Consider the following 15,420-nt stretch of genomic DNA (forward strand, 5'->3'; position numbering starts at 1 on the left):
ATCGGGATAGAGATTTTAGTATATCTACTTTTCTACTTCAGATCATCCAATGAACTCTGTTATATTGTGTGAAACACATGATACATCAATGCATATATATTATAAAAAATAATAAATATGAATGATTTATTGTAATTATAATAACTATAATATGTTATTTTTTAATTACTTTTTATGATCCATATTTTATAAATTAACATCATTACATAATCAAATGTAACATAGATACATTTTGATAAATTTATGTAATTTTTTTGGTATGTTTTTAGGGATATGATGCAGGAATTGTCAAGTTGAAATTACAAGGGTCTTGTACTAGCTGTCCAAGTTCAATAGTTACCCTGAAAAGCGGAGTTCAAAACATGCTTCAATTTTATATACCTGAGGTAATTTAACTAAAACAATGAATTTATTATGATTCATAAATTTAAAACCTATTGGCTACTATTTTGTACCATTTTAAGACAATTAGTAAATATTATATTATAAAATTTCTGTTATAACAGTTGTAATTTTTTTTTCTAGTCAATTTTAGTCAAAATGTAATGAGATTTATAGCATAGAATATTATTATGATATAAATATGTATCAATTTTTTATTTATAACATTTAATATTAAACAAACAAAAATCATCAAAATAACCACCTAATAATTTAAGTATAAGCACTTACAAATATTAAAGTAATCCAAAAAATCAATCATATAAATGGAAACCCTCCTAAAACTCTAAATATGTATTTTCATATCTTTTTAAGGATACTTACCTACTTTATTTTTTTATTGATACTAATAGTTTCCTTTTCTTTTAGTAATATCCAACATACAATTTATAACAATATTTAGTTGATGAAATAAAAATATTATAATGAATAATAACAATGTACAATATATTTATTGTGTTGAAGGTGATAGCTGTTGAACAAGTTGAAGACGAAATTGAAATACGAACAAAAGTTGAGTTTGAAAAATTTGAAAAGAAGTTGCAAGAAAATGAGGAAAAAAAAGAATAATAATCAAGTTAAATCTTAGATATTTATTAATAAACATTTTTATAGTTTTTCTACAATCTTAATCTATAAAAACTACATTTATCAAAATATCTAAAGTGCAGAGTTGGTCTAATATATTTATAACTAATATAAAATGTTTGTGATTTATTATAATATATTTTTGGTAAAATGTTGTGTTTAAATATTTAGTAATAGTAATAATAGTTGTGTAGTTTTAAATGTTTAAGAAGAATAAATTAAGAACTATAGAAACGTCTTGCTACTAATTACTAATGAGTGCAATAATTAAATATATAAGGTTACATTCGATATCTGAGCATAATGCATACCTTAAAAAAGTTGGGTGTTATATTATTGATGACTGGTTCTTCATTGATTGCATTGATTGCACTTCCTGCTTTTGTTGGTCAGAGGTTTGGTCACTTTTTCTAATCTTCTCCCTAGGGATTATAAACACAATATATATTGTGATTTATACATAATACCTAACCTTCATTATTTCAAAATAAAATTGTTTTTTTAATTACTTTAATGTAACATTATTTGATCAGTTTCAATTTCTTCTTTTGTCATTGGTTTTGCTTATTATTTAGCTTAATATCAATATTTTCCACAACTGTCACAAGCCCATTATTAGACCTAATTTAAAAATAATTTGAATAATAATATTATTTTATTTTATGTTAGTTTTTTTTTTTAAATACAATTAATTACTTTTTTAGCAAACTTGATCTTTCTTCGGGATATTCTTCACCAAGAAAATTTGTTATAAAAAAGAATTAAAAGAAAATGCCAGAGAACCAAGATTATGGAAAATTAACAGTCCATTTTTTTTCTGGAATTTTCAGATTCCTTGAATTTTACCTAAAATTGTATTTTTTCCAATAAAGAACATCAAAGTTTATAGTAAAATTCAATATTTTCCTAGAATTTTCTAAGATTCCTTGAATGCATAACCTAAAAAAATGAAGTTATATCTCCAATATATCACCAATATCCATTTTTTTTTTTTTCTGGAATTTTCCAGATTAATTGAATTTATAAAATAAAAAATGTATTTTCCATTAGAATCTTCGTAAATTCAATATATTCCCATCATTTTCCAATATTCCTCCTTGCATTCTTAACCTAAACTATGTATTAATTCCAATAGAATCTTCGTAATTTCAATATTTTCCTAAATTTTCCAAGAATTCTTGCATTCTTAACCTAAAATGTATTATTTCCAATAGAATCTTCGTATATTCAATATTTTCCTAGAATTTTTCTAAATTCCTTGAATTTATAACCTAAAATATGTTTTATATCTAATAAAATCATCATTAAGTAAATTTTTTTTTGGAAATTTCCAAGATTCTTGAATTATAACCTAAACAATGTATTATTTCCTTAGAATCTCGTAAAAATAATTCTAATAAAATTCCTTTCATTTCCCAAGTTTCGATTGAATTTAATAACTAGTCCTAAAATATTCCATAGAATCTTATATCATTCAAATAATATCTTGATTATAACTTCACTAATGGGATAAAACATTTCATTGTCAATTTTAAAATTCCAAGATTCTGAATTTAAAACCTCAATTATGTATTTTAAGCCAATAAATCACCATTAAGGTCCATTTTTTCTGGAAGTTTCCCAAGATTCCTTGAATTTATAACCTAAAAAATGTATTATTTCCAATAGAATCTTCGTAATATTCATATTTTCCTAGAATTTCTAAGATTCCTTGAGTTTATAACCTAAAATATGTATTATATCCAATAAAATCATCATTAAGTCCATTTTTTTCTGGAATTTTCCAAGATTCCTTGAATTTATAACCTAAAAAATGTATTATTTCCATTAGAATCTTCGTAAAATTCAATATATTCCTGTAATTTTCCAATATTCCATGCATTTATTACTTCAAATGTATTATCCCAATAAAATCACCATTAAAGTCCATTTTTTTCTGGAATTTTCCAAGATTCCTTGAATTTATAACCTAAAATATGTATTTTTTCCAATAGAATCTTTGTAAAATTCAATATTTTTCTAGATTTTCTAAGATTCCTTGAATGTATAACCTAAATGAAGTATTATATCCAATAATATCACCAATAAGTCCATTTTTTCTGGAATTTTCCAAGATTAATTGAATTTATAACCTAAAAAATGTATTATTTCCATTAGGATCTTCGTAAAATTCAATATATTCCCATCATTTTCCAATATTCCTTGCATTCTTAACCTAAAATATGTATTATTTCCAATAGAATCTTCGTAATATTCAATATTTTCCTAGAATTTTCCAAGAATTCTTGCATTCTTAACCTAAAATATGTATTATTTCCAATACAATCTTCGTAATATTCAATATTTTCCTAGAATTTTCTAAGATTCCTTGAATTTATACCTAAAATATGTATTATATCCAATAAAATCATCATTAAGTCCATTTTTTTTCTGGAATTTTCCAAGATTCCTTGAATTATAACCTAAAAAATGTATTATTTCCAATAGAATCTTTGTAAAACTCAATATTTTCCTAGAATTTTCTAAGATTCCTTGAATTTATAACCTAAAATATGTATTATATCCAATAAAATCATCATTAAGTCCATTTTTTTCTCTGGATTTTCCAAGATTCCTTGAATTTAAACCTAAAAAAATTATATTTTCCATTAGAATCTTCGTAAAAATCAATATATTCCTATAATTTTCCAATATTCTTTGCATTTATAACTTCAAATATGTATTATATCAAATAAAATCACCATTAAGTAAATTTTTTTCTGTAATTTTCCAAGATTCCTTGAATTTATAACCTAAATTATGTATTTTATCCAATAAAATCACCATTAAATCCATTTTTTTCTGGAATTTTCCAAGATTCCTTGAATTTATAACCTAAAAAATGTATTATTTCCAATAGAATCTTCGTAATATTCAATATTCTCCTAGAATTTTCTAAGATTCCTTGAGTTTATAACCTAAAATATGTATTATATCCAATAAAATCATCATTAAGTCCATTTTTTTCTGGAATTTTCCAAGATTCCTTGAATTTATAACCTAAAAAATGTATTATTTCCAATAGAATCTTTGTAAAACTCAATATTTTCCTAGAATTTTCTAAGATTCCTTGAATTTATAACTTAAAATATGTATTATATCCAATAAAATCATCATTAAGTCCATTTTCTTCTGGAATTTTCCAAGATTCCTTGAATTTATAACCTAAAATATGTATTATTTCCAATACAATCTTCGTAATATTCAATATCTCCCTATAATTTTCTATGATTCCTTGAATTTATAACCTAAAATATGTATTATATCCAATAAAATCACCATTAAGTCCATTTTTTTCTGGAATTTTCCAAGATTCCTTGAATTTATAACCTAAAATATGTATTTTTTCCAATAGAATCTTTGTAAAATTCAATATTTTCCTAGAATTTTCTAAGATTCCTTGAATGTATAACCTAAATGAAGTATTATATCCAATAATATCACCAATAAGTCCATTTTTTTCTGGAATTTTCCAAGATTAATTGAATTTATAAAATAAAAAATGTATTATTTCCATTAGAATCTTCGTAAAATCAAATATATTCCCATCATTTTCCAATATTCCTTGCATTCTTAACCTAAAATATGTATTAATTCCAATAGAATCTTCGTAATATTCAATATTTTCCTAGAATTTTCCAAGAATTCTTGCATTCTTAACCTAAAATATGTATTATTTCCAATAGAATCTTCGTAATATTCAATATTTTCCTAGAATTTTCTAAGATTCCTTGAATTTATAACCTAAAATATGTTTTATATCCAATAAAATCATCATTAAGTAAATTTTTTTTTGGAAATTTCCAAGATTCCTTGAATTTATAACCTAAAAAATGTATTATTTCCATTAGAATCTTCGTAAAAATCAATATATTCCTATAATTTTCCAATATTCTTTGCATTTATAACTTCAAATATGTATTATATCAAATAAATCACCATTAAGTAAATTTTTTTCTGTAATTTTCCAAGATTCCTTGAATTTAAAACCTCAATTATGTATTTTATCCAATAAAATCACCATTAAGTCCATTTTTTTCTGGAATTTTCCAAGATTCCTTGAATTTATAACCTAAAAAATGTATTATTTCCAATAGAATCTTCGTAATATTCAATATTTTCCTAGAATTTTCTAAGATTCCTTGAGTTTATAACCTAAAATATGTATTATATCCAATAAAATCATCATTAAGTCCATTTTTTTCTGGAATTTTCCAAGATTCCTTGAATTTATAACCTAAAAAATGTATTATTTCCATTAGAATCTTCGTAAAATTCAATATATTCCTGTAATTTTCCAATATTCCATGCATTTATTACTTCAAATATGTATTATATCCAATAAAATCACCATTAAGTCCATTTTTTTCTGGAATTTTCCAAGATTCCTTGAATTTATAACCTAAAATATGTATTTTTTCCAATAGAATCTTTGTAAAATTCAATATTTTCCTAGAATTTTCTAAGATTCCTTGAATGTATAACCTAAATGAAGTATTATATCCAATAATATCACCAATAAGTCCATTTTTTTCTGGAATTTTCCAAGATTAATTGAATTTATAAAATAAAAAATGTATTATTTCCATTAGAATCTTCGTAAAATTCAATATATTCCCATCATTTTCCAATATTCCTTGCATTCTTAACCTAAAATATGTATTAATTCCAATAGAATCTTCGTAATATTCAATATTTTCCTAGAATTTTCCAAGAATTCTTGCATTCTTAACCTAAAATATGTATTATTTCCAATAGAATCTTCGTAATATTCAATATTTTCCTAGAATTTTCTAAGATTCCTTGAATTTATAACCTAAAATATGTTTTATATCCAATAAAATCATCTAAGTAAATTTTTTTTTGGATATTTCCAAGATTCCTTGAATTTATAACCTAAAAAATGTATTATTTCCATTAGAAATTTCGTAAAAATCAATATATTCCTATAATTTTCCAATATTCTTTGCATTTATAACTTCAAATATGTATTATATCAAATAAATCACCATTAAGTAAATTTTTTTCTGTAATTTTCCAAGATTCCTTGAATTTAAAACCTCAATTATGTATTTTATCCAATAAAATCACCATTAAGTCCATTTTTTTCTGGAATTTTCCAAGATTCCTTGAATTTATAACCTAAAAAATGTATTTTTTCCAATAGAATCTTCGTAATATTCAATATTTTCCTAGAATTTTCTAAGATTCCTTGAGTTTATAACCTAAAATATGTATTATATCCAATAAAATCACCATTAAGTCCATTTTTTTCTGGAATTTTCCAAGATTCCTTGAATTTATAACCTAAAATATGTATTATTTCCATTAGAATCTTCGTAAAATTCAATATATCCCTGTAATTTTCCAAAATTCCATGCATTTATAACTTCAAATATGTATTACATCCAATAAAATCACAATTAAGTCCATTTTTTTCTGGAATTTTCCAAGATTCCTTGAATTTATAACCTAAAATATGTATTTTTTCCAATAGAATCTTTGTAAAATTCAATATTTTCCTAGAATTTTCTAAGATTCCTTGAATGTATAACCTAAATGAAGTATTATATCCAATAATATCACCAATAAGTCCATTTTTTTCTGGAATTTTCCAAGATTAATTGAATTTATAACCTAAAAAATGTATTATTTCCATTAGGATCTTCGTAAAATTCAATATATTCCCATCATTTTCCAATATTCCTTGCATTCTTAACCTAAAATATGTATTATTTCCAATAGAATCTTCGTAATATTCAATATTTTCCTAGAATTTTCCAAGAATTCTTGCATTCTTAACCTAAAATATGTATTATTTCCAATACAATCTTCGTAATATTCAATATTTTCCTAGAATTTTCTAAGATTCCTTGAATTTATAACCTAAAATATGTATTATATCCAATAAAATCATCATTAAGTCCATTTTTTTCTGGAATTTTCCAAGATTCCTTGAATTTATAACCTAAAAAATGTATTATTTCCAATAGAATCTTTGTAAAACTCAATATTTTCCTAGAATTTTCTAAGATTCCTTGAATTTATAACCTAAAATATGTATTATATCCAATAAAATCATCATTAAGTCCATTTTTTTCTGGAATTTTCCAAGATTCCTTGAATTTATAACCTAAAAAATGTATTATTTCCATTAGAATCTTCGTAAAAATCAATATATTCCTATAATTTTCCAATATTCTTTGCATTTATAACTTCAAATATGTATTATATCAAATAAAATCACCATTAAGTAAATTTTTTTCTGTAATTTTCCAAGATTCCTTGAATTTATAACCTAAATTATGTATTTTATCCAATAAAATCACCATTAAATCCATTTTTTTCTGGAATTTTCCAAGATTCCTTGAATTTATAACCTAAAAAATGTATTATTTCCAATAGAATCTTCGTAATATTCAATATTCTCCTAGAATTTTCTAAGATTCCTTGAGTTTATAACCTAAAATATGTATTATATCCAATAAAATCATCATTAAGTCCATTTTTTTCTGGAATTTTCCAAGATTCCTTGAATTTATAACCTAAAAAATGTATTATTTCCAATAGAATCTTTGTAAAACTCAATATTTTCCTAGAATTTTCTAAGATTCCTTGAATTTATAACCTAAAATATGTATTATATCCAATAAAATCATCATTAAGTCCATTTTTTTCTGGAATTTTCCAAGATTCCTTGAATTTATAACCTAAAATATGTATTATTTCCAATACAATCTTCGTAATATTCAATATCTCCCTATAATTTTCTATGATTCCTTGAATTTATAACCTAAAATATGTATTATATCCAATAAAATCACCATTAAGTCCATTTTTTTCTGGAATTTTCCAAGATTCCTTGAATTTATAACCTAAAATATGTATTTTTTCCAATAGAATCTTTGTAAAATTCAATATTTTCCTAGAATTTTCCAATATTCTTTGCATTTATAACTTCAAATATGTATTATATCAAATAAATCACCGTTAAGTAAATTTTTTTCTGTAATTTTCCAAGATTCCTTGAATTTAAAACCTCAATTATGTATTTTATCCAATAAAATCACCATTAAGTCCATTTTTTTCTGGAATTTTCCAAGATTCCTTGAATTTATAACCTAAAAAATGTATTATTTCCAATAGAATCTTCGTAATATTCAATATTTTCCTAGAATTTTCTAAGATTCCTTGAATGTATAACCTAAATAAAGTATTATATCCAATGATATCACCATTAATTCCATTTTTTTCTGGAATTGAATTGAAATAGCTTATATCAAATAAAATATTCAATTCTAACAGTTGTAACAATAACAAATTAATTATTTATAATTGTAGTGTAATTCAAATATCAGTTTTTGAACATTATATTAATATTTATTGTAAAAAAAAGTAAAATCTTAATATTTATATGGTTGTAAACTTCCCTAGTTCAGATTGAATTAGCTTTTTTCAAATTAAATATTCAATTCTAATAGTTGTAAGTATAACAAATTGATCATTAATAATTGTAGTGAGATTCTTAATAACATTACTAACATAACGTTAATATTCAATGTAAAAAAGTATAATTGGTTGTTAATATTTATGTAAATATACCTACTTCTTTTTAATTTTGTTAATAAAATTATATTTTTATTTATTTTAATTGAAACAATAACAAATGATCATTTATAATTGTATTGTAAATCTTATATAATGTTTTGAACAGTAATAAAATATTTTATGTAAAAAAAGTAAAATCTTATCATAAGTATGGATGTAAACATCCCTAGTTCAGATTGAGTTAGTTTTTATCAAATTATATTTTCATGTTTAACAGTTGAAATGATAACAAATTGATCATTTATAATTGTAGTGTAAATGAATTATAACATTATGAACATTACTATAATATTCAATGTTATTCAAGTAAAATCTTATAATTAATTACGGTGTAAATGTCCCTAGTTCAGTTTGAATTAGCTTATATAAAATTACATTTTCATGTTTTACAGTTGAAATGATAACAAATCGATCATTTATAATTGTATTGTAATTCTAATATAATATTTTAAACATTATTTTAATACTTATAGTAAAAAAAAGTAAAATCTTATCATAAATATGGATGTAAACATCCCTAGTTCAGTTTAAATTAGATTTTATCAAATTACATTTTCATGTTTTACAGTTGAAATGATAAAAAATTGATCATTATTAATTGTATTGTAATTCTAATATAATATTTTGTACATTATTTTAATATTTATTGTAAAAAAAAATAAAATCTTATATTTATATGGGTGTAAATGTCCCTAGTTCAGTTTGAATTAGCTTATATCAAATTAAATATTCAATTCTAACAGTTGGAATTATAAAAAGTTGATCATTTATCATTGTAGTGTAATTCTAATATAACTTTTTGACCATTATTATAATATTTAATGTAAAAAAAGTAAAGTCTTGTTGTTAATATATATGGAAATCTACCTACTTCTCTTTAATTTTGTTAATAAAAAGTAATAATTTTATTTATTTTAATTTAAACTATAAAAATTGATCATTTATCATTGTAGTGTAAATCTAATATCAGTTTTTGAACATTATTTTAATATTTATTGTAAAAAAAAAGTCAAATCTGATTATTAATATGGGTGTAAATGTCCCTAGTTCAGTTTGAATTAGTTTTTATCAAATTAAATAATCAATTCTTACAGTTGTAACTATAACAATTGATTATTTATAATTGTATTGTAAATCTAATATAATATTTTAAACATTATTTTAATACTTATAGTAAAAAAAAGTAAAACCTTATCATAAATATGGATGTAAACATCCCTAGTTCAGTTTGAATTAGTTTTTATCAAATTATATTTTCAGGTTTAACAGTTGAAATGATAACAAATTGATCATTTATAATTGTAGTGTAAATGATATATAACATTATTAACATTACTATAATATTCAATGTAATTAAAGTAAAATCTTATTATTTATATGGTTGTAAACGTCAATAGTTCAGTTTAAATTAGATTTTATCAAATTATATTTTCAGGTTTAACAGTTGAAATGATAACAAATTGATCATTTATAATTGTAGTGTAATTGATATATAACATTATTAACATTACTATAATATTCAATGTAATTAAAGTAAAATCTTATCATTTATATGGTTGTAAACGTCAATAGTTCAGTTTAAATTAGATTTTATCAAATTACATTTTCATGTTTTACAGTTGAAATGATAACAAATTGATCATTTATAATTGTAGTGTAATTGATATATAACATTATTAACATTACTATAATATTCAATGTTATTTAAGTAAAATCTTATTATTTATATGGGTGTAAATGTTCATAGTTAATTTGATTTAGCTTATATCAAATTACATTTTCATGTTAAACAGTTGAAATGATAACAAATTGATCATTTATTATAGTAGAGTAATTGAAATATAACATTATGAACATTACTATAATATTTAATGTTATTCAAGTAAAATCTTATTATTAATTACGGTGTAAATGTCCCTAGTTCAGTTTGAATTAGCATATATAAAATTACATTTTCATGTTTTACAGTTGAAATGCTAACAAATTGATCATTTATAATTGTAGTGTAATTGAAATATAACATTGTAAGCATTTCTATAATATGCAATGTCATTAAAGTAAAACCTTATCGTAAATATGGATGTAAACATCCCTAGTTCAGTTTGAATTAGTTTTTATCAAATTATATTTTCAGGTTTAACAGTTGAAATGATAACAAATTGATCATTTATAACTGTAGTGTAATTGATATATAACATTATTAACATTACTATAATATTCAATGTAATTAAAGTAAAATCTTATCATTTATATGGTTGTAAACGTCCATAGTTCAGTTTAAATTAGCTTATATCAAATTACATTTTCATGTTAAACAGTTGAAATGATAACAAATCGATCATTTATAATTGTATTGTAATTCTAATATAATATTATAAACATTATTTTAATACTTATAGTAAAAAAAATTAAAATCTTATCATAAATATGGATGTAAACATCCATAGTTCAGTTTAAATTAGATTTTATCAAATTACAATTTCATGTTTTACAGTTGAAATGTTAAAAAATTGATCATTATTAATTGTATTGTAATTCTAATATAATATTTTGTACATTATTTTAATATTTATTGTAAAAAAAAATAAAATCTTATATTTATATGGGTGTAAATGTCCCTAGTTCAGTTTGAATTAGCTTATATCAATTAAATATTCAATTCTAACAGTTGGAATTATAAAAAGTTGATCATTTATCATTGTAGTGTAATTCTAATATAACTTTTTGACCATTATTATAATATTTAATGTAAAAAAGTAAAATCTTGTTGTTAATATATATGGAAATCTACCTACTTCTCTTTAATTTTGTTAATAAAAAGTAATAATTTTATTTATTTTAATTTAAACTATAAAAAGTTGATCATTTATCATTGTAGTGTAAATCTAATATCAGTTTTTGAACATTATTTTAATATTATTGTAAAAAAAAAGTCAAATCTGATTATTAATATGGGTGTAAATGTCCCTAGTTCAGTTTGAATTAGTTTTTATCAAATTAAATAATCAATTCTTACAGTTGTAACTATAACAAATTGATCATTTATAATTGTATTGTAAATCTAATATAATATTTTAAACATTATTTTAATACTTATAGTAAAAAAAGTAAAACCTTATCATAAATATGGATGTAAACATCCCTAGTTCAGTTTGAATTAGTTTTTATCAAATTATATTTTCAGGTTTAACAGTTGAAATGATAACAAATTGATCATTTATAATTGTAGTGTAATTGATATATAACATTATTAACATTACTATAATATTCAATGTAATTAAAGTAAAATCTTATCATTTATATGGTTGTAAACGTCAATAGTTCAGTTTAAATTAGCTTATATCAAATTACATTTTCATGTTAAACAGTTGAAATGATAACAAATTGATCATTTATAATTGTAGTGTAATTGAAATATAACATTGTAAGCATTTCTATAATATGCAATGTAATTAAAGTAAAATCTTATTTTTAATATGGGTGTAAATATCCCTAGTTTAGATTGAATTAGCTTATATTAAATTACATTTTCACATTTAACAGTTGAAATGATAACAAATCGATCATTTATAATTGTATTGTAATTCTAATATAATATTTTAAACATTATTTTAATACTTATAGTAAAAAAAAGTAAAATCTTATCATAAATATGGATGAAAACATCCCTAGTTCAGTTTAAATTAGATTTTATCAAATTACATTTTCATGTTTTACAGTTGAAATGATAAAAAATTGATCATTATTAATTGTATTGTAATTCTAATATAATATTTTGTACATTATTTTAATATTTATTGTAAAAAAAAATAAAATCTTATATTTATATGGGTGTAAATGTCCCTAGTTCAGTTTGAATTAGCTTATATCAAATTAAATATTCAATTCTAACAGTTGGAATTATAAAAAGTTGATCATTTATCATTGTAGTGTAATTCTAATATAACTTTTTGACCATTATTATAATATTTAATGTAAAAAAAGTAAAGTCTTGTTGTTAATATATATGGAAATCTACCTACTTCTCTTTAATTTTGTTAATAAAAAGTAATAATTTTATTTATTTTAATTTAAACTATAAAAAGTTGATCATTTATCATTGTAGTGTAAATCTAATATCAGTTTTTTGACATTATTTTAATATTTATTGTAAAAAAAAAGTCAAATCTGATTATTAATATGGGTGTAGGTGTAAATGTCCCTAGTTCAGTTTGAATTAGTTTTTATCAAATTAAATAATCAATTCTTACAGTTGTAACTATAACAAATTGATCATTTATAATTGTTGTGTAAATGAAATATAACATTATCAACATTAATTTAATATTCAATGTTATTTAAGTAAAATCTTATTATTTATATGGGTGTAAATGTTCATAGTTAATTTGATTTAGCTTATATCAAATTACATTTTCATGTTAAACAGTTGAAATGATAACAAATTGATCATTTATTATAGTAGAGTAATTGAAATATAACATTATGAACATTACTATAATATTAAATGTTATTCAAGTAAAATCTTATTATTAATTACGGTGTAAATGTCCCTAGTTCAGTTTGAATTAGCATATATAAAATTACATTTTCATGTTTTACAGTTGAAATGCTAACAAATTGATCATTTAATGTAGTGTAATTGAAATATAACATTGTAAGCATTTCTATAATATGCAATGTAATTAAAGTAAAATCTTATTTTTAATATGGGCGTAAATATCCCTAGTTTAGATTGAATTAGCTTATATTAAATTACATTTTCATATTTAACAGTTGAAATGATAACAAATCGATCATTTATAATTGTATTGTAATTCTAATATAATATTTTAAACATTATTTTAATACTTATAGTAAAAAAAAGTAAAACCTTATCATAAATATGGATGTAAACATCCCTAGTTCAGTTTGAATTAGTTTTATCAAATTATATTTTCAGGTTTACAGTTGAAATGATAACAAATTGATCATTTATAATTGTAGTGTAAATGATATATAACATTATTAACATTACTATAATATTCAATGTAATTAAAGTAAAATCTTATTATTTAATGGTGTTGTAAACGTCAATAGTTCAGTTTAAATTAGATTTTATCAAATTACATTTTCATGTTTTACAGTTGAAATGTTAAAAAATTGATCATTATTAATTGTATTGTAATTCTAATATAATATTTTGTACATTATTTTAATATTTATTGTAAAAAAAAATAAAATCTTATATTTATATGGGTGTAAATGTCCCTAGTTCAGTTTGAATTAGCTTATATCAATTAAATATTCAATTCTAACAGTTGGAATTATAAAAATTTGATCATTTATCATTGTAGTGTAATTCTAATATAACTTTTTGACCATTATTATATATTTAATGTAAAAAGTAAAGTCTTGTTGTTAATATATATGGAAATCTACCTACTTCTCTTTAATTTTGTTAATAAAAAGTAATAATTTTATTTATTTTAATTTAAACTATAAAAAGTTGATCATTTATCATTGTAGTGTAAATCTAATATCAGTTTTTGAACATTATTTTAATATTCAATGTTATTTAAGTAAAATCTTATTATTTATATGGGTGTAAATGTTCATAGTTAATTTGATTTAGCTTATATCAAATTACATTTTCATGTTAAACAGTTGAAATGATAACAAATTGATCATTTATTATAGTAGAGTAATTGAAATATAACATTATGAACATTACTATAATATTAAATGTTATTCAAGTAAAATCTTATTATTAATTACGGTGTAAATGTCCCTAGTTCAGTTTGAATTAGCATATATAAAATTACATTTTCATGTTTTACAGTTGAAATGCTAACAAATTGATCATTTATAATTGTAGTGTAATTGAAATATAACATTGTAAGCATTTCTATAATATGCAATGTAATTAAAGTAAAATCTTATTTTTAATATGGGCGTAAATATCCCTAGTTTAGATTGAATTAGCTTATATTAAATTACATTTTCATATTTAACAGTTGAAATGATAACAAACGATCATTTATAATTGTATTGTAATTCTAATATAATATTTTAAACATTATTTAATACTATAGTAAAAAAAAGTAAAACCTTATCATAAATATGGATGTAAACATCCCTAGTTCAGTTTGAATTAGTTTTTATCAAATTATATTTTCAGGTTTAACAGTTGAAATGATAACAAATTGATCATTTATAATTGTAGTGTAAATGATATATAACATTATTAAATTACTATAATATCAATGTATTAAAGTAAAATCTTATTATTTATATGGTTGTAAACGTCAATAGTTCAGTTTAAATTAGATTTTATCAAATACATTTTCATGTTTACAGTTGAAATGTTAAAAAATTGATCATTATTAATGTATTGTAATTCTAATATAATATTTTGTACATTATTTTAATATTTATTGTAAAAAAAAATAAAATCTTATATTTATATGGGTGTAAATGTCCCTAGTTCAGTTTGAATTAGCTTATATCAAATTAAATATTCAATTCTAACAGTTGGAATTATAAAAAATTGATCATTTATCATTGTAGTGTAATTCTAATATAACTTGACCATTATTATAATATTTATGTAAAAAAAAAGTAAAGTCTTGTTGTTAATATATATGAAATCTACCTACTTCTCTTTAATTTTGTTAATAAAAAGTAATAATTTTATTTATTTTAATTTAAACTATAAAAAGTTGATCATTTATCATTGTAGTGTAAATCTAATATCAGTTTTTGAAC

At 21.0% G+C, this 15,420-nt stretch overlaps 1 long non-coding RNA gene across 1 annotated transcript; it reads left to right on the forward strand.

Annotated features, from left to right (window-relative positions):
* Positions 1-103: 103 nt before the first annotated feature.
* Positions 104-1,014, forward strand: LOC126555446 (uncharacterized). Its single transcript, XR_007606844.1, has 2 exons — positions 104-386; positions 907-1,014. It is a non-coding gene; the product is annotated as an uncharacterized LOC126555446 (long non-coding RNA).
* The last annotated feature ends 14,406 nt before the right edge of the window (positions 1,015-15,420 follow it).

The sequence above is a fragment of the Aphis gossypii genome, unplaced genomic scaffold (assembly GCF_020184175.1).
Source record: "Aphis gossypii isolate Hap1 unplaced genomic scaffold, ASM2018417v2 Contig00854, whole genome shotgun sequence".
In the NCBI taxonomy this organism is placed as follows: Eukaryota; Metazoa; Arthropoda; class Insecta; order Hemiptera; family Aphididae; genus Aphis; species Aphis gossypii.